General features: G+C 41.8%; 2 long non-coding RNA genes across 7 annotated transcripts; one reads left to right on the top strand and one right to left on the bottom strand.

The window, feature by feature from the left end:
* Nucleotides 1-800: 800 nt before the first annotated feature.
* Nucleotides 801-2,646, bottom strand: LOC309540976. The gene is made up of 3 exons (XR_014223596.1): nucleotides 2,580-2,646; nucleotides 1,732-1,843; nucleotides 801-1,172 (listed from the first exon to the last, which is right to left on the bottom strand). It is a non-coding gene; the product is annotated as an uncharacterized lncRNA (long non-coding RNA).
* A 114-nt stretch (nucleotides 2,647-2,760) lies between these two features.
* Nucleotides 2,761-23,107, top strand: LOC309540929. 6 transcript variants are annotated; one of them, XR_014223527.1, is made up of 8 exons: nucleotides 2,761-2,853; nucleotides 5,913-5,969; nucleotides 7,669-7,854; nucleotides 8,537-9,041; nucleotides 10,002-10,061; nucleotides 16,990-17,096; nucleotides 18,232-18,884; nucleotides 20,615-23,107. It is a non-coding gene; the product is annotated as an uncharacterized lncRNA (long non-coding RNA). The 6 variants fall into 6 exon arrangements; XR_014223525.1 differs by having other exon boundaries at nucleotides 17,012-17,096; nucleotides 18,232-23,107; XR_014223526.1 differs by lacking the exon at nucleotides 18,232-18,884.
* The last annotated feature ends 1,325 nt before the right edge of the window (nucleotides 23,108-24,432 follow it).

Raw genomic sequence — 24,432 nt, 5'->3', positions numbered from 1 at the left:
AACCCATAACAAATTGTTGCAGTGTGGAGTGCTACTGTTCAAGAAATGGAGGAAATATTGTTGGTAATTTAAGTCATAAGAACATAAGACCCCCTTTGATTAGACCAAATGTCTTTCTAGTCAACATCCTGTTTCCCCACTGCGACCAGCCAGTTTGTTACCAATGGGAAGCCCACAAGCCATAGCTGTCAACTTTTCCCTTTTCTTGCGAGGAATCCTATTTGGAATAAGGGAATTTCCCTTAAAAAGGGGAAAACGTTGACAGCTATGCCCCAAGCATTGAATCTGGAATTAGACATGCAGCAAGTCAATGTGGTCATTTATTTATTTTAAAAAGGGGTTTCAGTAGGTCAGCTTTCAAATGAATAAAACAACAATATCGCCTTAAAAAAATCTTTACTGGAAATCTTGCTTGAAAGACAGAAATATTCTGTAGCCCTCTAGGATTTAATGCTTGTGATACATAAGTACACATAAAGTGAAATGGAATTGCTGAGATTTATTTATTTTTATTCGATATTATTCATATTACTCTTTGGGCAAAAAACAAAACAAAACTAAAACTGATTTATTATTATTATTAAAAACTGTTTCAAAAGCAGACACTTTTCCTATTAACCCCATGCCTCCCCCCACAAATGCTCTACAGGATGGGGGGCAGTCTCTCCGGAATTGAAAGCTTTTGCCCATTACAGCCCTGAATGAACTTCTATGGTTGAAGGCAATAGTCTGACAATAGTATTTTTAGAGTGGAAACTTTGACAGGCCCTTTCTATTAAAAGTGCCAGCATACTTTCATAGAATGCTTGTGCTTTCCCCAGCTTATGACATTAATGCACTATTGTCAAGCTCTTCAGATGTGAAGTCAAGTAGACAGGCTCTTGTCAGATGAGACTCTTCACTTGAGAGATCATCTAAGGACAAGGCATCCCGGTCCCTACCTGCCCAGATAAGATTTTTAATTTGAAAAACCATACAGTGGTTCCTTACACAGAGTGATCTAAAGGTCATTCAGAAGCCAAGCACTTGAGTCTTTCTCTCTCTCTCATTCCTGATGCAACTTTGGACTGGTCAATAGACTGATCATGTTGAAAACAGGGTTATGCAAGCAGACAAGGAAATACGGTGTCCATGTGTCAAGGGTCTTTCTTCACAAGTACCAGCTACAAAATCTGCAATGTAGCTAACAAATCATAGTAATTCTATCTATCTATCTATCTATCTATCTATCTATCTATCTATCTATCATCTATCTATCTATCTATCTATCTATCTATCTATCTACCTATCATCTATCTATCCTGTTTTAAACACTGCTTTGGGATTTATGGGCCATGGAGATCTATAAAGAGCCTTATTTATATTGAGTTGTTTATATTAATAACAGAACAAAAAATATGAAACTAGATTTCCACATTCTGCCTCGATTTCAACATTGAATCTGTTATTGCATTCAGAAGCACTGTTACAATGTGGTATATAGCAAGACAGCTGTCCCAGGAGGCAGATTATGAGAGCCATTAAGGATGATGGGATGGGAGGCAGACAGGCAAGATTTAGGCAGCCATGCTGAGGAAGTTTACTGGGAGCCAGTCGCATTGAACCAAATGGAATGTATTTCCGAGTAACCCCTGCTTAGTAAACTACTGGGAACTTCTCCAGCATGAACTTCGTTGAAGTAAACAAGGAGCTGTGCAGCTCATTTGAACAAGGTTTATATATTTGAATTACCTGGTAGATTATATCTCATGTTTGCAAGTGGAAGAACGGTACTCCATTTTGCTTTCATGCCTCTGAGAAGTATCTGGGCAACCTTGAATCGTGATTATAACATTTCTGGGGACTAGAGCATGGAGAAAACAAGATTTGCTTCAGGTGAGATCTATACTGTGCCTGGCTGACAGGGTAGCAGGAAGGAAGCTTGTATTTCCCCCCGCATTTCAATTCCCATTCACTAATCAAGTCCAGTATATCAAAAAGTAAGTCAAAACTTGTCTGCTTTGAAACAGGCTGTGAATCAGTCACAGATACATTTTTAAAGGCATTTAAACTAAGCTAAATCCGGAGCACTGGTGATTAATTTGTTCTTAAAAAGTTCTTGCCCTGAAACCTTTAACGGCTGCCATTTAAAACATTCTTGTGTCCAAAACATGCTTCATTATGCTTACAACTTATAATCAAGCTGACCTGGTGTACAAGCAATTAGTCAGTCAAAACCCTGGTTCATTTTCTGAATGCACCCAGCTCTTCCTTTGCGGAGCAGTGTTCGGTTTGGATGAACAAATGTTTTGCCAAGGGCTGCCTAGAATTCAGAAATGACCTTAATTGAATATGCTGTAGGTGTGCCCAAATTCACAGCATTATTAATGGAATGATCCCCTCTGGTCCTCTTAGTCCTGTGACCTCAGCTTTAATCCATATTTCACTGAAGTTGCATATGCCAAAAAAATTGGCACATTTTCTCTGTGACCTGGCACTGATAAATCACAGGTCTTATATTGTCTCTGTTTCAGTTCTTGGGGAGATTTGGGAGAATCCATTATGAAAATGTTTTTCATGTGCACACTTCTTTGTCTTACACCGCAATCCCCTAAATGATAACCGGGAGAGTAAATCAGCTGCCAGCAAGGGAAGATTTGCCTTCATCACAGCCTGAGCCAATTTCAATTGCTTCTGTAAAGTCTCTCTGAACTACAATGAATCCAGCCAATCATCTTTTCCCTCTGCCTTCCTTCTCTGTGAGGTCACAATGAAGCTTGACCAACAATGCTGCCAGGCAGCTTATATAACCACACTTGTTGGCGAAATATGTTCATTCCTCACTGAGCCCTTGAAGTATCTGGATAGCGTAAGGTAATTGTTTCTGGTTTTACATATACATATGTTAGGATTTTAGTGGGGTTAAGAAGACATGTTTGTCCTGCTATTGCAGCTGCCTTTACATTGCCTTTTCTATAGTATTATTTCAGACTTGATAATGCTAATAATTTAAGCTGTAATTTTATAGCCACTTATCTGGCAGAAGATCCCATTGAAAGTGCACTGTGAATCAGTTATTTGGACAAAGCCAAATTCAATTCAACATCATGTAAATATAAATGCATATCAGTATCTCGGGGGGGGGGAAGTAGCATGTTTCAGCCAAAAGAACAATCCTGAAAAGTAGGTGGTTGGTTTGCCATGCAAATGTAAAATCTGAATTTTTCAAAATCACCACCACATTAGAATTGTCTGCCTTCCATTTGTCTTCTACGTGATCAACCTTGTTGATCAAGATGTTGATCAAGACAACAAGATGTTCTCCTTGTTAGTGTGAGAGAAGCTGTGAAGTGAAACATAGCAGCGATTAAAAATACTCACAGCTGTAAAGACATAAGAAGATCTGGCTGGATCAGACCAATGACCCATCTAGGCCAACAAACATCCTGTTTTCCCAGTGGACAACTGTGGGAAGCCTGGAGGCAGGACCTGAACTCAACAGCACTCCACCCACTTGTGATTCCCAATAGCTGCCATTCAGGGGCATTTTGCCTCTGACAGAGGCAGCTTGGCTCCCAAGTGCCGTGAATCTAGTTGGAAACATGGTGCTCTGTGACATGCTTATTTATTCCAAAATATTTATTTGCTGCCTTTGAAAGTAAACTCTTCCAAGGTGGTTTACAATAAGACACAGAAAAACAATAAAAAACCTCATAAAAATAAAATACCAATAAAACAGGGAGGCCACCCAAAATCACTCAAATAGAATCAACGCCAACAAAAATGAAGGCTAACAATTACTATATAAAAAAAAAACACCTTCAGGACAAAGTCCAACACTAAACACATCAGGCAAAGTCCAAAGTGAGTCTTTACACCCAGACACATTCTCTCTCTCTCTCTCTCTCTCTCTCTCTCTCTCTCTCTCTCTCTCGTCTGAGCCTCCCTGCAAAACAAATTTCATTCAGAAGGCATTTGATTTCATGGCAATGTCACGCTGTCTGAAGAGCAAATTTTGAGTCATAGATTCGAAGCAAGAAACCATTGTCTCATATACACATTCTAAGGCTGAATGTTCCCTCCACTTGCCTATCCCTCTATTTTCTACCTTTTTTGTAATTCTTTTTTAAACTCAAGGTGTCTCCGACCCAAAATCTAGTGATATCCATACATTGTAAATATCTAATATATTGCTATGTAAAGAAAGTTAGTGGTGTACGAAGTGAATAGTTTAGAATACAGTGGCACCTCGGGTTACATACGCTTCAGGTTACATACACTTCAGGTTACATACTCTGCTAACCCAGAAATAGTGCTTCAGGTTAAGAACTTTGCTTCAGGATGAGAACAGAAATCGTGCTCCGGTGGCGCAGCGGCAGCAGGAGGCCCCATTAGCTAAAGTGGTGCTTCAGGTTAAGAACATTTTCAGGTTAGGTACGGACCTCCAGAATGAATTAAATACTTAACCCGAGGTACCACTGTACTTATATCCCTGGTTTTTAATCTGTGATATTTTATTGTATTTTTAATCTGTGATATTTTTAATAGTTTTTAATCTGTTTTAATAGTTTTAATAGTTTTTAATCTGTGATATTTTATTGTATTTTTGGTTTCTATGGAAGCCGCCCAGAGTGGCTGGGGAAACCCAGCCTGATGGGCGGGGTAGAAATAATAAATTATTATTATTATTATTATTATTATTATTATTATTATTATTATTATTATTATTTCATGCATTACAGCTCCCAGTGGCTGTAATTCAGTTGAGAGCTGCCCAGAGTGGCTGGGGAGACCCAGCTAGATGGGCAGGGTATTATTATTATTATTATTATTATTATTATTATTATTATTATTATTTCTAAGTAGCTTACAAAAGATACTCATAATTATTCAAGGTGGTTTCAGTGCAAGTTGAAAGAAAAGTATATGGTACAATTCACTTCATCTCATTCCTGGAACAACACCTCCGTTTTTCCTAATGATCGAAAGGTTGTGTCCGTTCATCCTTTTATATGGCACAAAAGTGCCAATATTCCTGTAGACCAGCCTTTCTTAACCTGTGGGTCCCCAGATGTTGTTGAGCTACAACTCCCATCACCCCTAGCTAGCAAGGCCAGAGAGCTCAGGGATGATGGGAGTTGTAGTCCGACAACATGTGGGGACCCACAGGTTGAGAACCGCTGCTGCAGACACATTATATGCAAATACAAATTCAAGACCTGCACCCTATTTGTACATGGAAGCAGCTTGTGTGTACCTGTGTCCCCTGCTTTCTCCATCAGAAACTGCATCCACAGAAATGAGCATTCACAAAAGAGGCATTCAGTGGAGGCCACATTAAACTTGGCAACATAAGAAGATGCCTTACACTGGTTCAGGACATTGGTCTATCTAGTTCAGTATTGTCTGTTCTGACTGGCAGTGACTGTTTAAAGTTGTATACAAGTGTTTCTCCCAATCCTACCTGAATATCATGGGGATTTTATTTATTTATGTTTTGGCCGATTAATATTTGGCAGCATTTAAAAATGTGTCTGTGGGAAGGGGTGGGTGGGTTGTTTTGCTGTTCTGTTTTAATTACTTACTTGTTTCTAATCTTGTATCTTGTTCTGTGAACTGCCCAGAGATCTTGTGATGAAGGGCTGTATGTAAATCGAATAAATAAATAATAATAAACATATCTTGTTAAAAGTTTCACAGCGAATTGATGTGAAGAGAAAAGGAAAGGGAAAGAAGGAAAAAATACATTGAAACAAAAGAAAGCAGAGGAAAACAACATCTAAATGACAATAAAATGTGATTAAGGTTACAAAACTATGTAGTATATATGCAAGCAGATGAGCTTATTATTTCCCTCAGGTATAGATCTATCCGTTGATCAAAGGGGGCCATATTTTTAACCTTCCAATGTATTAATATTGATCTTTTTGCAGATGGAAGGGCGCGGAGAAGCCATTTACAATGACCGATTGTTAAGTACCACATATTAGGTATATAATTTAAGATGATGTTATGAAATGTTTAATTCTTTTCCCACAATAGTATTTATACATTCTAGTATTACCCTTCCCCCCAAATGCTAACAACAAACATAGCATAAACATAATGTCTCAAAGAAGCATTTTCCTTATTAAATCTCCAACAACGTTTTGTCATGCATAGACCATTTTTATAGAATAGCGATGAAGTCTAGTGCAGGAGTTTCTCCCAGTCCTTACCTGGCAATTATGGGGATTTAACCCAAAACCTTTTTGCATGCAGAGCAGATGTACTGCTACTGAAAAAGGGGACGTGGGTGGCTCTGTGGTCTAAACCGCTGAGCCTCTTAGGCTTGCTGATCGGAAGGTTGGTGGTCTGAATCCCTGCGATGGGGTGAGCTCCCATTGCTCTGTCCCAGCTCCTGCCAACCTAACAGTTCAAAAGCAAACCAGCGCAAATAGATAAATAGGTACCACTCCGGTGGGAAGGTAAACAGTGTTTCCATACACTGCTCTAGTTCGCCAGAAGCGGCTTAGTCATGCTGGCCACATGACCCGGAAAACTGTCTGTGGACAAACACCGGCTCCCCCGGCCTGAAAGCAAGATGAGTGCTGCAACCCCATAGCCTTTGACTGGACTTAACTGTCCAGGGATCCTTTACCTTTACCTTACTGCTACTGAACTATGGCATTTTCCAAAAGGATGGAAGGAAGTGTACAATATAGATAGAGATGTGTATCTTCCCCAGCCACTGACTCTGGCTATGTGCACATGGTTATGTGTGACAGATTGCTTGAACATATGAGTCAGACTAATAAATGATCCTTTAATGTGCAATTCACATTAAGGCTGATAGTACAGCCAGTAAGAGAACATCAAACGCATAATTGCAATCAAATGACACAATCCAGAGCTTTTTTTTTTTTAAAAAAAAAATTAAATATATATTTTTAAAAAAAATTTATAAGTTGTGTTTCTTTGTTTCTCAATTTTATCTGTTTACATAGTTTTGTATGCATTGTGGTATTTTATGCATTGTGACTTGCAGTTATTTTTATTGATCACAGTTTAGAAATTATTTATTGTAATTGTTAAGAGTGAGTTTCTGTTTAATTATTTTTTGCCAATGTTTCAAGAGTTAATTTTGTTGTGTTCTATTCTATTCTAATAGATTATTGAATATTACTTAATTTGATAATAGTCATCTCATTATAAAGTTATATTTTAATAGGACTTTCTGTATTGGATCAGATTATTATAAGGCATGCTTTGTGTATAGTAATAGAGAAAGGCAGCATACAAATTAAAATAGAAATGTAAAAAATGAAATAAAAGAGAGGCAAAGGTAAGCACTTTTAAACACCATCAGTTTAAAGAGTTGAAAAAACTCATGTTCTTAAATTGAACATGTCTTAAAATTACTTAACACAAGTTGGATCATCTCTGAGGTCCTTTGCTATGGAAAAACATAGCCAAGACTGCTAGGCAAATTTGGACATTAGCAAAAGGTGTACACAGGTTGCAGCACATCACGAATCAAACTGTCAGGGCATGAATGCAAGAGCAGACATTATAAATTAAAAACTAAATTTGCACTTCAGAAGCCATCAAGAGAGGTCAGGACAAAAGAGGTTAGACCAATAAACCAAAACGCTTGTTGTACATGAAGGGCGAAATGCAACATAAAAAATATGTTTTGTTGTTCTACAGAAGCAAATTAACTTTTAATTGAGATAACTAGACAAACGAGCCGAGTTGCTTATTATCAGACGTCGCACACTTGGTCATTGAGAATCTTGGCAAACAACAGGAAGAGTCTGAGTTGAAAACAAACCATGGCTAGCTCTTGCTTTATTGCACAGGTGGCAAATTAAAGGAATCTGCCAGTGCAGTGTGGTGAGTCAGTGTGTCAAATTGATTAACTGGATTAAGGGTGGGGAAACTCTGGTCTTCCAGGGGTTCTACTTTGCCCGCTGCCCATGTCATTTCCCCCAAACTATACCCCCAACTGCCCATCAGCTGGACAATTGGGTGGAGGAACATGTACAACCCTGACCTTTGTGGAGTTGGTGGCATTCCAGTTGCACAGAAGTAAGGTGTCTCTACAGTGTGAGAGCCAGTGTGGTGTAGTGGTTAAGAGCGGTAGACTCGTAATCTGGTGAACCGGGTTCGTGTCTCCGCTCCTCCACATGCAGCTGCTGGGTGACCTTGGGCCAGTCACACTTCTTTGAAGTCTCTCTGCCCCACTCACCTCACAGAGTGTTTGTTGTGGGGGAGGAAGGGAAAGGAGAATGTTAGCCACTTTGAGACTCCTTCGGGTAGTGATAAAGCGGGATAGCAAATCCAAACTCCTCCTCCTACTCCTGTCTTAGGATTTGTAAAGCACAGGTCTTTAAATATGGTCCATATTTCAATGTGCACAAGATGGTATGATTACCATCAGTGTCATTGGTGAGAGCGGATAAGCAACTAGGATTGGGTTGGCTGGTTGAAATCTTACTTTTTCTGCCATAAACTTACTAAGTGATGTTAGGTCAGCCCCATTCATGCATTACTTGCTGCTCATGCTCCTCTTCAGATGTCTAAACTCAATGTGCAGAAGTCAATGACAGGACTTGCCCAGACACACAATGTTAGATGAAGCAGGTAGTGCAGTCCCAGCCTTCATGTTGAAGAGGAGCTAACTCTAAGCCTCAGCTTTCCTTCTGCAGCACAGGACTAAGAAGACCAATATTTGCAGCCAGGACGCCTGGGGAAGTTGGGGAAGAGATCTCACAATCTTTGCTCATAATTTCTTCTTTGCTGCTGCTTCTTCCTCCTGAGAGCAGAGATGGAGGAGGCAATTGTGAACCACCTTTTAAAAGAACTCAGCTCCAAAGTCCCAGGCTCAGTTGTGAGCCATGGCCCATCATGGAAAAGGGACATCAAAACTACTAAACAAATACAGACGTTCCTTACAGGTTTACTGTGATAGCGTATGTGAATACTGCATGTATAGGATACAAATCTGCAGTTGCAAGAGTTGCGAGTGAAAATCAGAAACTGACCAGCTCAGAGCTCAAACTCTTAACTACTACACCGCAGTAAGTATCAACTGTTAATACATGATCTGTGACTTTCTATGTTCGGTTGTGAAATAGCTTGCAAATGTGGAACAGTTTTTACAGATGCAATTTAAGTTCTTACACTGTTTTAGCACAAGCTGCCTACACACACACACACACACCCCTCCACGTGAGGAAGCCAATTTCTGCACACAGGACCAAGTTCTGTGGATCATGGCCATGACCTTCAAATCACTTACTCTTATTTGCAATATGAAATGTGTTATAATGAAAAATGCAAATTACATTCCTGTTTACAAGACAATATTAACCTTTCTAACAAAAATCTTTTAATTTATGATAATTGTACACTCTTATTTCTGAATTTATTCCAGGAGAAAGTGTCTAATTAATATGCTGCAGTTCAATATTTGACTTCTGTCACCTCTCTGGAACATGTAATTAGAAAGTCTCAAACTATCTAATTATAGTCACTGCATTGATCAGTGTTGTGTAATCCACATCTTTATTTGTAATGAAAATAACTCTTTAGAAAGGAGAAGAAGGGGGAAAAGTTATCCCCCCACAAAAAGGGAAAATAACATTCTAACACAGAGAAAGTTGCTATGAAGCTCTGGCTTCATGCATTGCCTTGCCTTCCCATTCAGTTATTACTAAGCAAAATATGTATTTATAGAGAATTAGGAAACAGCAGTCACAAACCAAAGATAAACTGTAATACCTGAGTGATGGCCTTTTCTCTAGGACCTGAGAGGCCAGCAGTGCTACTAATTTCAAATTTCCCAGGGACAAGAGGTCATGTGAGCTGAGCATTGCTTTGACAAATACAAACAGGAACTGTTCTCCTTATTTTTTATTCTCAGTTACAAAAATATATCCTCTTGTATATTAATAAAACAGGATGGATAAAAAGGTCAAAAGTAAGTAACAATGGATAAAGTCAAATTATGATTAATTAGTTAATTTCCCTTTTCACAGTTCCAATCAGTCTGCAAGCAAGGTCACTGAGGTGATGCTGTCTCCAGCAGAGGCTACAAGGTATTACCACCAAATATACAATCTCTCAAAACATATCCTTGGAAATAGAACCATTAAAAAAAAGTTTCACTGATCACTGGATACAAAATGGTTCCCCCTGGCTTTCTTTGAAGACTTATTTTCTCTGTTAAATGATGAAATACAAGGTGGGCAAACATCACAAATGGGCTCTGCTGAAGAATTGCAAAGAAAAGGGAAAAGGATGTAGGCATTGCTGCTCTCTGCATAGTCCTCTGTGGTCAGCAATGAAACTAGTCCAGCAAATACAATTGGCTTCCATCGCTGCCTACAAACAATATGCAACTAATGACTCTCTTTTTTTACATTGTTTTAACATTTCCTTTACATTGAAATGTATCTAAATTAGGTGTTGTTGTTGTTTAGTCGTTTAGTCGTGTCCGACTCTTCGTGACCCCATGGACCAGAGCACACCAGGCACTTCTGTCCTCCACTGCCTCCCGCAGTTTGATCAAACTCATGCTAGTAGATTCAAGAACACCATCCAACCATCTCATTCTCTGTCGTCCCCTTCTCCTTGTGCCCTCCATCTTTCCCAACATCAGGGTCTTTTCCAGGGAGTCCTCTCTTCTCATGAGGTGGCCAAAGTATTGGAGCCTCAGCTTCACGATCTGTCCTTCCAGTGAGCACTCAGGGCTGATTTCCTTCAGAATGGAGAGGTTTGATCTTCTTGCAGTCCATGGGACTCTCAAGAGTCTCCTCCAGCACCATAATTCAAAAGCATCAATTCTTCGGCGATCAGCCTTCTTTATGGTCCAGCTCTCACTTCCATACATCACTACTGGGAAAACCATGGCTTTTACTATACGGACCTTTGTTGGCAAGGTGATGTCTCTGCTTTTTAAGATGTTGTCTAGGTTTGCCATCGCCTTTCTCCCAAGGAGCAGGCGTCTTTTAATTTCGTGACTGCTGTCACCATCTGCACTGATCATGGAGCCCAAGAAAGTAAAATCTCTCACTGCCTCCATTTCTTCCCCATCTATTTGCCAGGAGGTGATGGGCCCAGTGGCCATGATCTTCGTTTTTTTGATGTTGAGCTTCAGACCATATTTTGCGCTCTCCTCTTTCACCCTCATTAAAAGGTTCTTTAATTCCTCTTCACTTTCTGCCATCAAGGTTGTGTCATCTGCATATCTGAGGTTGTTGATATTTCTTCCGGCAATCTTAATTCCGGCTTGGGATTCATCCAGCCCAGCCTTTCGCATGATGAATTCTGCATATAAGTTAAATAAGCAGGGAGACAATATACAGCCTTGCCGTACTCCTTTCCCAATTTGGAACCAATCAGTTGTTCCATATCCAGTTCTAACTGTAGCTTCTTGTCCCACATAGAGATTTCGCAGGAGACAGATGAGGTGATCAGGCACTCCCATTTCTTTAAGAACTTGCCATAGTTTGCTGTGGTCAACACAGTCAAAGGCTTTTGCATAGTCAATGAAGCAGAAGTAGATGTCTTTCTGGAACTCTCTGGCTTTCTCCATAATCCAGCGCATGTTTGCAATTTGGTCTCTGGTTCCTCTGCCTCTTCTAAATCCAGCTTGCACTTCTGGGAGTTCTCGGTCCACATACTGCTTGAGCCTTCCTTGTAGAATTTTAAGCATAACCTTGCTAGCATGTGAAATGAGTGAAATTGTGCGGTAGTTGGAGCATTCTTTGGCACTGCCTTTCTTTGGGATTGGAATGTAGACTGATCTTCTCCAATCCTCTGGCCACTGCTGAGTTTTCCAAACTTGCTGGCATATTGAGTGTAGCACCTTAACAGCATCATCTTTTAAAATTTTAAACAGTTCAGCTGGAATACCATCACTTCCACTGGCCTTGTTATTTGCAGTGCTTTCTAAGGCCCATTTGACTTCACTCTCCAGGATGTCTGGCTCAAGGTCAGCAACCACACTACCTGGGGTGTACGAGACATCCATATCTTTCTGGTATAATTCCTCTGTGTATTCTTGCCACCTCTTCTTGATGTCTTCTGCTTCAGTTAGATCTTTACCACTTTTGTCCTTTATTATGGTAATCTTTGTACGAAATGTTCCTTTCATATTTCTGATTTTCTTGAACAGATCTCTGGTTCTTCCCATTCTGTTGCTTTCCTCTATTTCTTTGCATTGCTCGTTTAAGAAGGCCTTCTTGTCTCTCCTTGCTGTTCTTTGGAAATCTGCATTCAATTTCCTGTATCTTTCACTATCTCCCTCGCATTTTGCTTGCCTTCTCTCCTCCGCTATTTGTAAGGCCTCGTTGGACAGCCACTTTGCTTTCTTGCATTTCTTTTTCATTGGGATGGTTTTAGTTGCTGCCTCCTGTATAATGTTGCGAGCCTCCATCCATAGTTCTTCAGGCACTCTGTCCAGCAAATCTAAATCCTTAAACCTGTTCCTCACTTCCACTGTGTATTCATAAGGGATTTGGTTTAGATTGTATCTTACCTGTCCAGTGGTTTTTCCTACTTTCTTCAGTTTAAGCTTGAATTTTGCTATAAGGAGCTGATGATCTGAGCCACAGTCAGCTCCAGGTCTTGTTTTTGCTGACTGTATAGAGCTTCTCCATCTTTGGCTGCAGAGAATATAATCAATCTGATTTTGATGTTGCCCATCTGGGGATGTCCATGTGTAGAGTCGTCTCTTGTGTTGTTGGAAAAGCGTGTTTGTGATGACCAGCTTGTTCTCTTGACAGAACTCTATTAGCCTTTGCCCTGCTTCGTTTTGATCTCCAAGGCCAAACTTGCCAGTTGTTCCTTTTATCTCTTGATTCCCTACTTTAGCATTCCAATCCCCTATAATGAGCAGAACATCCTTCTTTGGTGTCACTTCGATAAGGTTTTGTAAGTCTTCATAGAACTGGTCAATTTCAGTTTCTTCAGCACCAGTAGTTGGTGCATAAACTTGGATTACTGTGATGTTAAAAGGTCTGCCTTGGATTCGTATCGAGATCATTCTATCATTTTTGAGACTGCATCCCAGTACAGCTTTCGCCACTCTTTTGTTGACTATGAGGGCCACTCCATTTCTCTTACGGGTTTCTTGCCCACAGTAGTAGATATGGTAGTCATCCGAACTGAATTCGCCCATTCCCGTCCATTTTAGCTCACTGATGCCCAGGATGTCAATATTTATTCTTGCCATCTCATTTTTGACCACATCCAACTTACCCAGGTTCATGGTTCTTACATTCCAGGTTCCTATGCAATATTTTTCTTTACAGCATTGGACTTTCCTTTCGCTTCCATGCATATCCACAACTGAGCGTCCTTTCGGCTTTGGCCCAGCCGCTTCATCAGCTCTGGATCTACTTGTACTTGTCCTCCGCTCTTCCCCAGTAGCATGTTGGACACCTTCCGACCTGAGGGGCTCATCTTCCAGTGTCATAACTTTTATATGCCTGTTGTCTTTGTCCATGGAGTTTTCTTGGCAGGGATACTGGAGTGGCTTGCCGATTCCTACTCCAGGTGGATCACGTTTGGTCAAAATTAGGTAAGCTATGTAAATAGTTGAGCAAGTTACTTTAAATAGCACACAGTGAGACAAATAACATAATAATTGGAGTTCGGAAACCGAAATGCAGTGGAATGGAAACAGTCCTGATTATGAAAAATACAAGTCAGAATGAAAATCACCACCTTTGTACATCCCTAGGCCATGACAGGACCTTCAGAACTTATGAACTGCTGCTTTTCCACAGTCAACTGTAAATGGAATTGAAATGGAGGTTGCAGAAAGCCCCTTAAAATAGCACTATTCTGTCTGGCAACACATAGAACCATAGATTTGTTGGAAGAGTCCACAAGGCTTATTTAGTTCAACCCCCTACCAAGATCCAAGTAAGTCCTAGCTCCTTCCTAATACTAAGAAAAAGCTGCTTTCTTACCTGCTCAGCTTCAATGGAATAAGATGGGGGACACCTGGCTTGAGAGCAGTACATGTGAAAAGGATCTAGGAGTCTTGGTTGACCACAAACTTGACATGAGCCAACAGTGTGACGTGGCAGCTAAAAAAGCCAATGCAATCCTGGGCTGCATCAATAGGAGTATAGCATCTAGATCAAGGGAAGTAATAGTGCCACTGTATTTTGCTCTGGTCAGACCTCACCTGGAGTACTGTGTCCAGTTCTGGGCACCACAGTTCAAGAAGGACACTGACAAACTGGAACGTGTCCAGAGGAGGGCAACCAAAATGGTCAAAGGCCTGGAAACGATGCCTTATGAGGAACGGCTAAGGGAGCTGGGCATGTTTAGCCTGGAGAAGAGGAGGTTAAGGGGTGATATGATAGCCATGTTCAAATATATAAAAGGATGTCACATAGAGGAGGGAGAAAGGTTGTTTTCTGCTGCTCCAGAGAAGCGGACACGGAGCAATGGATCCAAACTACAAGAAAGAAGATTCCACCTAAACATTAGTAAGAACTTCCTGACAGTAAGAGCTGTTCGACCGTGGAATTTGCTACCAACGAGTGTGGTGTAGTCTCCTTCTTTGGAGGTCTTTAAGCAGAGGCTTGACAACCATATGTCAGGAGTGCTCTGATGGTGTTTTTTGCTTGGCAGGGGGTTGGACTCGATGGCCCTTGTGGTCTCTTCCAACTCTATGATTCTATGTTGAATTGCTCCTTTATTGCCCCTTATATAGCCAGGTTTGGTCTCCCGTCTTCAGTTTTAAAAAACAACACTATTTTGTTATAACACAAAGAAAAGATAAAACAAATATTGGAAAGAAATTAGTAATTTAACATCACAGCCATAAAAGACTTGATAGTGTTTGGACTTCTTTAAAATGAAATCCACAGGAGAATACAACAGAAAACACCGGACTGGAATTCTCTGATGATGACATTGTAGGAACAGCCTGTAAAAAGGATAGGAAATGGATAGCAATTGCAGAATAGTGTGGAAGCAGGAAATACCTTGGATATTTTGGGGGAGAAATAAAATGGTGGCTACCATCTCCGTCTCCAAAGGTGGTGAAGAACAAAATAAAAAGAAATGTAACAAGAACAAATGAATAACAAAATGAATGTGATTTTAATGAACAAATGACAAAATAAAAGCAGTCCTTAATAACAAAAATTAAGTGAATGCAGAAAGAGCAAAAATCTTACACACCTTAGAATGCCAGAGAATTGCAGAATTGCTGTGGCAAGAGCAAATTTGGGTGCACAAACTAGATTTGACTTGCCTCCTTAAAGTTTTCAATGTAGTTTAGTGGCAAAGTAGTCTGTTTACACTGCAAGAGACAAAATAATAATAAACAAATGGTGGAACGGCATCATCACCCAATGACCCTTCTAAGCTCCCCATGGTCAGGATGGTTCATCAGAGGATTCTGGCAAGTGAACAAGGAGAAACCAGGGAGAGGGATTTATCCTTGAATGGCACAAGGGCAAACAAATGTCCCTTGCTTTCCCTCTGCAGTGATAAGAGGAAGCAGGGTAGACTTCTACTCTGCAGCTATTAATACAGTGCAATCATGGCCAACTGAGCCTTTCAACACAGTGTTATTTCCTGATCAAACCCGACAGTGTAATGCAAGCAGAGAACCTGAGTACGCTGGCTTCAGGGAGAATCTCTCATCCTACATTGCAGAATCAATCAGCTTCATGGCGCAGGAGCTTATTCAAACGGAACTCTCTTAAACTACACCGAGAACTATTGTTATGCATGCCCCACTTCCCAGAGCATAGACAAGTTCCAGGAGCAGCAGCTTCTTGGGCTTCATCCCCTTGAGAAGGAGAAATCCATGGAGACTCTCAGTGCAGTCCTATACCGGTATACAGTGGTACCTCGGGTTAAGAAATTAATTCGTTTCAGAAGTCCGTTCTTAACCTGACACCGTTCTTAACCTGAAGCACCACTTCAGTGGGGCCTCCCACTGCCGCCACGCCACCGGAGCACGATTTCTGTTCTCATCCTGAAGCAAAGTTCTTAACCTGAGGTACTATTTCTGGGTTAGCAGAGTCTGTAACCTGAAGCATCTGTAACCTGAAGCGTCTGTAACCCGAGGTACCACTGTACTCAGAAGTTAGGCCCAATGAGTTGAATGGGGTTTACTCCCGGTAAGTGGCTAGAAGACTGCAATTCTAAGCTGCTCAATATTTGAGTTTCATTGCAAATTTACAGGTTGGGCACAGGTGATGGCAGGCAGTCTAGCGATTCAACCATCAGCAAATGCACTGCCCTCTGGGGAAGAGGGAATCCAGATGCTTAAAGCTGCCTTAGCTCCCTCTTTCTCCCAAGTTCTGATGGATTGCACATTTCTGGAAATTGCATGCTATTTCTGAGCCACTGGCTCCCATGAAGACACATTTCCCTCACTGCTGAGGCATTAGCCAACAATTTCCCTAACGTAGTAGTAGTAGTAGTAGTAGTAGTAGTAGTAGTAGTAGTAGTATTTTATTTCTACCCCAACACATATAAAAACATAATAAAACATCAAACATTAAAAATATCCTAATACAGGGATGCCTTAAGTTGTCTTCTAAAAGGTGTGTAGTTCTTTATTTCCTTGGCATCTGATGGGAAGGTGTTGTACAAGGAGGGTGCCACTACCGAGAAGGCCCTATGCCTGGTTCCCTGTAAATTCACTCCTTGTTGTGAGGAAACTGCCAGAAGGCCCTTGGAGCTGGATCTCAGCGTCCGGGCTGAACAATTGGGGTGGAAATGCTCCTTCAAGCATACAGGGCCAAGGCCATTTAGGGTGAGCACCAACACTTTGAATTGTGCTCGGAAACGTACTGGGAGCTAGTGTAGATCCTTTAGGACCAAAGCTATATGGTTCCGGCAGCCAGTCCCTGTCACCAGTCTAGCTGCTGCGTTCTGGATTAGTTGTATTTTCTGAGTCATCCGAAGGCATGGCCAGAGCTGGCTGGTTGCTTCAAATAATAACAGTATCAACTGCCCTGAAATCCCTGTCTATATCTTTAGGTTTATGTATGCTTCCATGTAGATTGGACCAAGTTAAGAGTTCTGTGTGCTGGTGACAAGCTGCATAATTGACAGAAGGCGGAAACCAGAAAAAATGTATCTTAAAGGTATGTTATAGGTACGGAGGGAAGGAGGGTGAGAGAGTAAGAGCAAGGAGAAAATAGACATTTGGAGTTCAAAAAAGGATCTCAACTTTTATCTAAGAAGATAAGATGAGGCTTGCGGGATCAGACCAAAGGCTTATCTAGTCAAGCAAGCTGTTTCTCTCACAAGTCAACCAGATGCCAGATCTATGAAGCCATTCACACTCCACACTACCAATGTGTTTGTCTATTAGCCACAATGGTGCAACACCTGTGCTTCCTGCAATAAACATGTAATATGGGAAGAGCAGGACTGTCTTAAGCATATGGGGCGCCGGGGTACAAAGATCCGCCTGGCACCCCCCCCCCAGGTTGCCCAGAGTTGTTGACCTTTTTCCTGGCTGGCCGCCTCAGCAGCAACAGAGGAGCCGAGGCAGTGGCAGTAGCAGACCAAGACTGGGGCGGGTGCCTGGGGGTGGGTGGGAAAGCAGAACCCAGCACAACAACAGTCGAGCCCGAGGCTCGTGTGAGCAGTGTGCACTGGGCAGGCCTTTTGACGGCCCGCCAATCCCAAGTGCGCAGAATGGCAGAGCTGGCTGGCTGCCTCAGCTCCTTGCTTGCCCGTAACAGAAGAGCTGTGGCGCTCCGATGGGCTCTGCTCTGCTCGGCAGCAGCTGTCGCCTCTTCCCAATCCCCAGACTCCAAATCTCGGCCCTGGACTCTCGGCCTGGCGCCCCTGAGAGCCTGGCGCCCTGCACCACTAGCGCCTATGGGTAAGACAGCCCTGAGGAAGAGTTAATATCATTTCCACTAAGGAATTAGAGCCATCCATGGGCAAGAAGGATATGTCTGTACAGTGGTACCTCGGGTTAAGAACTTAATTCATTCCGGAGGTCTGTTCTTAACTTGAAACTGTTCTTAACCTGAAGCACCACTTTAGCTAATGGGGCCTCCCACTGCCACTGCGCAAAGTTCTTAACCCGAGGTACTATTTCTGGGTTAGCGGAGTCTGTAACCTGAAGCGTCTGTAACCCGAGGTACCACTGTATATCTGAGACAAGCTGTTCCATTTTTCTCCCCTTCCTCTCCCTGCCACCCTATCTTCTCTATTTTTCTGTCACCCCTTCTCTTTTTTTTCCTCTTTTTGTGAGTCACACAGGATGAGTCCGGGAGCTGCAGATTTCCATCCACTATCCTACACAGCAACACACACACGTCTTCTTCTTCTTTGGCGATCACCGATAGCCAAGTAAGATTGTCTTCCATGAACACAGTCTTAACAGTGAGTGTGTAAGTAACTGCGGAGGCCAATTCTGGATCCACACATCCTTCCACACTGGGGACATAGGTTTCCGGGCAGGAGTTGATCATGGTGAGGGTTTGCCAAACGTGCCTTCCTCTTAGCATGTTTCTCCCTTTTGCCCTGAGTTCCAGCGTCTTCAAAGGCTGTTCTCCAACTGGAACGCTCACAGGCCAGTGTTTCCCAGTTGTCTGTGTTTATGCTACATTTTTTTAGATTTGTCTTTAAATCTCTTTTATTGACCACCAGCATTATGCTTTCCACTTTTAAGTTTGGAATAGAGTAGTTGCTTTGGAAGATGATAATCAGGCATCTGAACAACAGGACAAAGTTGATGTTGAAGAATCATTGATTCAACACTGGTGATCTTTGCTTATTCCAGTTCACTGGTATTAGTTCGCCTGTCTTCCCAAGTGATGTGTAAATTTTTTCGGAGACACCGTTGATGGAATCTTTTGAGAAATTAAAGACTGCGTTCGTAAGTGGTCCGTGTTTCAGAAGCATACAGTAAGGTTGGTAGTACAATAGCTTTGTAAACAAGCATTTTGGTTTCCCTGTGAATGTCCTGGTCCTCAAACACTCTGCACTTCAATCGGGAGAAAGGTACACCTGCAGAGCTCAGGTGATGCTGGATTTCAGCATCAATGTCAGCCCTTGTGGAAGGATAACTCCCCAGGTAGGAGAAGTGATTGGCACTTTCCAACATCACACCACTGAGTTGGATTTGTGGTGCTGCAGAGTGGTTTTTTTTGTGCTTGTTGGTGCAACACTTCGGTTTGATTTCCAACCAGCAGCACACACTACGGAGATCCTAACAACAACCTGTTTATATCTGTCCATTGTGCATTTCCACTTGTGTGTGTTTCCAACAGGCGCAGTTGCAGAAAACACACAACTGCTGTGTGCAATTTGAAGTGGGTTTCAGAAGACAGAAAATCCAGCTTGGTTGCTAATGTAGAGAGACAGTTGGCTATATACCTAGGAGTTAAATAAGCCATTGGTATTTGAAAAGCCTTGAGTGTATAATTCATTTCAGAATGAATTCCAGCATATATGGCAGGAAGCCTGTTCGGAGACTCTTCACAGTATGTCTGTCCTTAAGCAGCATTATCAGTCTTTCATTTTTATGAGCTATACAAATTTACAGAGTTCAAACTTCTATCTTTTACGAGCGGAATAGAGTAGGAGATGAGCCTTGCTGCACAACACCTTCCTAAGCAGGAAGATTATGATGGATGAGCAGAACACAATACCTCCTAGTAAAACAGTGAAATGGCAAAATGGCTCTCAAGAGTCCTTTTCTAGGATTCCAAAGAAACTATTTCATGAAACCTGGAGGGTGGGGAGGAGGTGGAAAGGAAAAACGAATGAAAAATTCAGACGATGGGGGCAAATTCAAACCAGCAGTAGTGTAGTAGATGAATTGCCACGAGGTGACTCTTTCCTTCAATCCTGAGATGGAATAATGGTCTTGAGGAAGTACTTTGCTGCAGGGAAACGACTAATATCTATGTTTTTGATTGCCACAACCCACATGGCATGTTTGCAAGACTGGATATATGTCCGGAATAAAATGCCAAGTTTCCAAGCAGTTATAAAGGACATGCGTGGACATTGGTTGGGAGTGTACAGGAGATGGTGCAACTAAATCGATGGCACAGAATTGGGAAGGCTCGACGTTATGAGCAATAAATAGGTGTGTCGGCACTTTGATGAGGAACAAGGAAAAGCCACAGGGAGGGAGAGCAATTGTAACAGCCTGGCTCCCAGTGAAATAGCAAGCCAGCGAATTATTTGAATTGGAAACGACGAACACATGTGCTGCATTGTCAGCTAGTGTGAAAAACTAGCCACAGTTTTGGAACCAGTGTGGTATAGTGGTTAGACTGTCAGGCTAAGATATATTCAAATCCCTACTTGGGCACAAAGCTCACTGGATAGCTTTGGGCCACTCGTTGCCTCTGTCATAAATCCTTGTCTGAAACCCTGAAAAAACAAGGTTGGCTACTGCAGACAATACTGAGAAAGGATGGGCCAATGGTCTGACTGGATAAGGCAGCTTCCTATGTTCCTATTAGATTAGCCATGAAGACTATTTTAAAATAGTTTTAAAAAGCAAAAAAGATTAAGACCTCTAGCCTCATCCAGTTTGGGAGTAATTTACAATCTTTCAAAAGGCAGAACATGGTGAAATATGAAAAGCACGCAATTAAAGCTTACATAAAACATTTATATTTTACAGTGACACACCATCAAATAAAAAAACCTATGTGCCGGGAGGGGGAAGGGAAATGTAAAGGATTAAGATGAAAACTGCACAAGAGGGTTCATACAGAAGATCACAGAAAATGGTTGCATTGTAGATGTGAGCCAAAAGATGAAATGTTACCTTCATTGCAGGGGGTTGGACTAGATGGCCCCGGGGATCCTTTCCGACTCTAAAATTCTATGATTCTATGAATTACTTTAGAATTATATTTTGTCTTAACCTTTTTTGCTAAGACTAGGTAATGGACAAGATTTGCATTGCTATGTCTTGGGATTGCAGCTATAATAAATCCATCAGAAATGATGAAGTGCCTGGAGTCACAGTGGAGAATTTGAATGGGAAAGCTGGTCTGATTCCATAGTTCTTTGTCCAAAAGATACTAAAGGGCTATAAAGGGAAGATTAGACAAATTCAAGGATGACGAGTCTCTCAGAGGCTATGCAGAGCATCTGTGTTCAAAGACAGTTCACCAGAGCGGGGGGAAACAATCAGGGAGGGCTACTCCTTTCATGTCCTGCTCATCAGCTTCTCTGGGGCATCAGGCTATATATACAGTGTTAGAAACAAAGTTCAGGACCACAGAAGACTCGGTGAAGCAGAGCAGGTCTGACGTTATAGTGTACATTTCTTCAAAACATTTTAACACAACACATTGTAATTGGCGGTACATCACAACAGGGATTGTGGGGAATCTGCCACCCCGTAATGTGGTTGTACCCCAACTCCCATTAACCCTAGCCAGCATGGCCAATGGTCAAGTATAATGAGAGATACAGCCCAATAACACCAGATGGCATGCAAATTCCCCATCTCTGTCTTACAGCATCCTCCAAATTCTGTACGCAGCAATTCCACCTGGTGAGATGGTATGGTCCACCCATTCAGCTTGACTGAGATCACTGCCATTTGTCACCTCCTCTCATCAAATTGTCTTCCCCAATTCCACTTGGTCATTCCACACTGCTGAATAATTAGTGCCTGAATATTAATAGTTCCCTCCTTCCTGGTCCCCTTTCCCCCTTTTGTATTGTGCAAATTGTGTTGCGACTGTGCAGGCAGGGGCTGTTTTCTTTGTAAATCTTTGTACAGTGCCTAGAAAACTTTAGGTGCTTTCTAACCAATGACAATAATTTGCAGACAAAGATCACTAGAATGTCTGTATTGCGCACTTCAATTACCCAGCTTGCAAGTTATATGCTGATATAATACTCTTGATTCTTGTCTTTTCCTCCAGTCTCTTTCTGCCTGTATCGTGGCTCCAGTCACATTAGTCATTCCCATGCTGCACGGAACTGACACATGCTTTCTGTCTTGTGTGCATTTTTGTGAAAATAACCAGGAGGTTTCCTGTGTGTTCAGTAAGTGCTCTAAGTTTCTTCAAGGGAAGAGCAAGGTATTTGTGTAAACAAAACAGCAGCTGGCTAATTGGAATATACTCTTCTCTTTCTCTCTTAATAAAATAAATCTGTTTCTCCTTGGACAAGAAAAATTAGGGGTGTTGATCTACATATGCAAATGTGCTGTACACATAATGCTGCAATTTCTTTAGAATCTTTAATTTCAAGTTGGGAGAAGTCAAACATTTCTTGTGTTTATGGGTGCTAGGTGGAAGCCCCTAATCTTTACGAACAAAGGCTCACTTCAGTGGACTTTTTCTTTTAAAAAATATTTCAAATCTTCATGAAAAAAAATAAATAATTGGGGCCCATTCAGGCATTGATTAGGCTGAAGGGAGACTTCCTTTGCTTTGTTTCAGCATATTGCACCTACAATCCCTTCTCTGGGTTCCTAATATACCAGCTGAGCTCATATCCTGTTTTCATACGTCTTGCTCCGAGCCAAGAAAATGCGGTGCTCTTATTCTCTGCTTATGTACTTTGAGCATTATGCAGCTGGGTGCTTCTCTGGGAATACCGCATGCTTTAGATTTACTGGTCTCATCTACTGCTCATGTTGCATATTTACAAAATCAAAGCATCCTGCAGAGCTTCATAAGAAGAGGCCAGAATTTCCCAGAGTTCCTTAATAACATTTTCTTTTCATTATGGCTGGGAAGGTGATGCTATTAAACTTTCCAAAGTGGCACAGGATTTAGAGTTTCAGAATTCCCATAAGTGTTCTACCTTTAGAGTTATAAAAAGCTACTTGTGAGGCCATGAAGTATTTGAGGTCTTATAAAATTTCATAGGCCACCTAGGAGTTGGTTGAAAAGAAATTTTCAAAACATTTACCTAAAATGAAAAAGCTTTGACTAGGTTACTTCTGCCCTTGCGACAAAAATATCCGTGGCTAATATACAGCTCTTGCCACAACCCAGTTAAGCTGATGTAGTAAAAACTGGTCCCAAGTAGCAACTCTGTACATAGGCAAATGTTTCCTGAGCCAGTACTGTTGAAAGGAATGGGATGTCCAAAAATTTGGTAAGATTGAACCGACTTGGCTTCAAAAGATTCTGCATATCTGTCCTTGGATCTTGATGCCTACTCCTACTTCTGTAGAATAGGAAAAAAGAACTGTTGTCCAAGTCCCTCATGTGAAGGTTGTCTTGCTCAAGTCCTGCTGAAAGGGATGGGAACTCCCATTCATTTCAACAGGACAGCAGTGCCTGGAGTGAGCGAGCTCTGGGAATGAAGACGTCACCCCCACTGACAAATAGGAGGGACACCCAACATCTTTACCAAAGGATGCAGTTGTGGTGGATGGTGGATGCATGGGCACCTCTTGGTCAGCAGGCATACACCTGCGTAGCTGCAGACCAGTCAGTACTGTCCAATGCAAGTGGTTGATGACCTGCAGCACACAGGGCACTGCTGGAAAGTCGACATGTGTCTGGAGGATGCTTCTAGCAACACCTATGCATCTATCATCATCTTGTGATACCCACTGGTAAAGGCATTAATGCCCGGTCCACTCTGGTCACTTTACGCAGCAATGATGGCATGTCACTTCTCAACGCACTGTATCCCTAGCTGCCACGGCATTTCAATAGTCCTCTAAAGCAATAAGGTAAAAGGTAAAGGGACTCCTGGACGGTTAAGTCCTGTCAAAGGTGACTATGGGGTTGCGGCACTCATCTCACTTTCAAGCTGAGAGAGCTGGCATTTGTCAGCAGACAGCTTTCAGGGTCATGTGGGCAGCATGACTAAACTGCTTCTGGTGCAACGGAACACCATGTTGGAAACCAGAGCACATAGAAACACCGTTTACCTTCCTGCTGCAGTGGTACCTATTTATCTACTTGCACTGGCATGCTTTCGAACTGCTAGGTTGGCAGGAGCTGGGACCGAGCAACAAGAGCTCACCCCGTCACAGGGATTCGAACCACCAACCTTCTGATCAGCAAGCCCAAGAGGCTCAGTGGTTTAGATCACAGTGCCACCTGTGTATGGATCTGTATGGAATGGAATATTTAGTTTCGCATCTCCTAAGAGAACTACCAAACCATTTTCTACAGGGGCACCTTGCTCTCTCCCTTCAGAGAAAAATGCCTCGTGTACTTCATGCTGAAGATTATTCTTGTGAAAAAAGGGACAGAAATAAAGAACAGAGTTAAAAAATGATAATACAGAGAACTAAAGATTAGACCCATAGTAAAGCATAACGTTTACATGTAGAAGGTCACAGGTTTACTCCCCAACATCTCCAAGTGGGGATGGGCATGTTTGAAACCCAGGTAGCGTAGACGATGGGTTCTCAAACTGTGGTCCTTGAGCTTCCTTTAGAACCTCTGTTGTGTGTCTGCAAACAAGCCATTGCACGCCACCCCAATGACCCCAAGATTCCAGAGGTTC

Source organism: Podarcis vaucheri (genome assembly GCF_965113315.1).
Source record: "Podarcis vaucheri genome assembly, chromosome: 9".
Lineage (NCBI taxonomy): Eukaryota > Metazoa > Chordata > Lepidosauria > Squamata > Lacertidae > Podarcis > Podarcis vaucheri.
Note: the sequence above shows the minus strand (reverse complement) of the source record. Positions and strands in the feature narration are given on the sequence as shown.